The sequence below is a fragment of the Anarrhichthys ocellatus genome, unplaced genomic scaffold (assembly GCF_004355925.1).
Source record: "Anarrhichthys ocellatus isolate YVR2014 unplaced genomic scaffold, GSC_Weel_1.0 scaffold24, whole genome shotgun sequence".
In the NCBI taxonomy this organism is placed as follows: Eukaryota; Metazoa; Chordata; class Actinopteri; order Perciformes; family Anarhichadidae; genus Anarrhichthys; species Anarrhichthys ocellatus.
The window spans coordinates 4,496,921-4,498,990 of NW_022280054.1; the positions used below are offsets into that span (position 1 = coordinate 4,496,921).

The 2,070-nt window shown below is 35.6% G+C and overlaps 1 protein-coding gene across 3 annotated transcripts in view; it reads right to left on the bottom strand.

Moving 5' to 3' along the window:
- The window catches only part of fchsd2 (FCH and double SH3 domains 2), a 48,386-nt gene that overhangs the window by 16,219 nt on the left and 30,097 nt on the right, over positions 1-2,070 (bottom strand). The window lies entirely within an intron of this gene.

Consider the following 2,070-nt stretch of genomic DNA (forward strand, 5'->3'; position numbering starts at 1 on the left):
ACAAAGTGAGAGACCAGGTTTGTTTTTTAATTTAATTTTTTTTACATACAAAAGCAGCTATGTTGGCTTTCAACATCAATCATAACCATGTGGCAGTTTTTCTTCAGAGACTAATGTATTAAACGTGTTTACACACCTCGTCACTAATCCACCACTTACCAACGACAGAACCAGCACACATCAGGGCTTAGTTGGAAAACGGTGATGTCACTTACTATGTCTGTGCACCCGGAGCCTTTAAATCTGTGACGGTGGGTAGTTTGGTCTCTATCAATCAAATTCTCATCCAATCAAACAGACAGTCCTGAAGCACATTTGCTTGAGTGTTTCAGGTTTACACTCTAAATAACTACATTTTAATAAGTTTCTCTTTTTACTTTGACTGACATTAACATTTGATACTGAATATTTGACGCCATTTAACGTTTTCCGGGCGTTATTGTCTAAAAAGTGGCAATTTTCTCACTGTAGGAATTTGCGCCAACCCAAAAAGCTATTTTAACTTGCCACTAATTGAAAAGATATGGTTAGCTGCTGAAAGTACTGCTTAAACAAAACTGAAAGATATCCTTTCTGTCCTTTAATTTGACTATATTCATCATCTATCTATATACTTTATTTCGCTCATTTTCTGCTTTTGTGTCTTTATTTAAATCTATTACTCAGTTTTATGTTTCTTTCTGTTCTTAAATGTGGCTGATTTGATCTTTTCATTGCTCATGTAGGGCTAAGGAAAGGGTTGTTTTTAGTGCATAACTCCAAACATTTGTTGCCCCAGTAGCTTCATTTTTTTAACAATACTTCCACCTGCGTCCTTTATTGATGCAAGCATCCACAATCTGATTCATCAGACTAAAATCAATGCAGAAGCTTAACTTCCATCTCGGTTTCGTGGAAGTGTTAACATTGATGAAGTGTTGGTAAATTCTGTGACATATATCAGAAGCCTAAAATGTGGGCAGTTGTCAATTCCTACTAAACTACGCCTCAGGATTTACAGCACATACAGTCGGTGTCACTGATCCGTGCTCACAGGCCTGAGAGGATGGGGTTCCCATGATCTGATAATAAAAAGTGTGGTGGCTAGACCACGGGACAGGATATTTTAATTGCAAGTTTCCATGCATATATCTATTAATTATGTGCCGCTTCAGTAACACGAGGGCATAAATCTGGCTAAGTATAGGTGTGTAAAATGAAGAGCGTTACATGGGAGATTTACAGCTTAATTACATTTAGGCAAGAGAGGGAGTTCAGGCAGGGAGGCAGAAAACTAGGTTTGAACAGTGGATCTAAACGGACATATTGTGGAGGGAGCTAAGCAAATTGGGCTCTGATGAGTAAACAGAGTAAATAAGTGTTGTTGTTTTTCAGGTGGCCTGCCAGCATCAAAACGTTGCGAGTAAAATGTGAACACTGGCTTTCAAAACACTTTGAATCTTCTCTGTACATGTGACCTTTAAGGACTTCATCCTGTATTCAGCTTCATGTTTATATCATAAATCATGCCGCAAGCCAAATACGAATTTATCAAATGATGGTTACAATGATTAATCATTAGCAAAAACTACTGTGATTGTGATAACAGGCACAATTATGGCTCGTCAGTCTGCAAGCTAAGGGAAATGTGAAGTGCAGCACAGCAAAATCAAAATGGTGTGATCATACTGTACTTCAATAACAACCTCCACTGCTATAATAACAGTCATTTAGAGCCCTGTATATAACAAGTGTGTTATTGTGAAACCACAGGGATGAAGGGGTGAGAATGAACCGTGTCAGAGTGTGCACTATCTATATCTATCTATCTATCTATATCTATCTATATCTATCTATATATCTATATCTATAGATCTATAGATCTATATCTATCTATCTATATCTATATCTCTATATATCTATCTATCTATATCTATATCTCTATATATCTATATATCTATATCTCTATATATCTATATATCTATCTATATATCTATATCTCTATATATCTCTATCTATCTATATCTCTATATATATATATATCTCTATATATCTCTATCTATATCTCTATATATCTATATATATATCTCT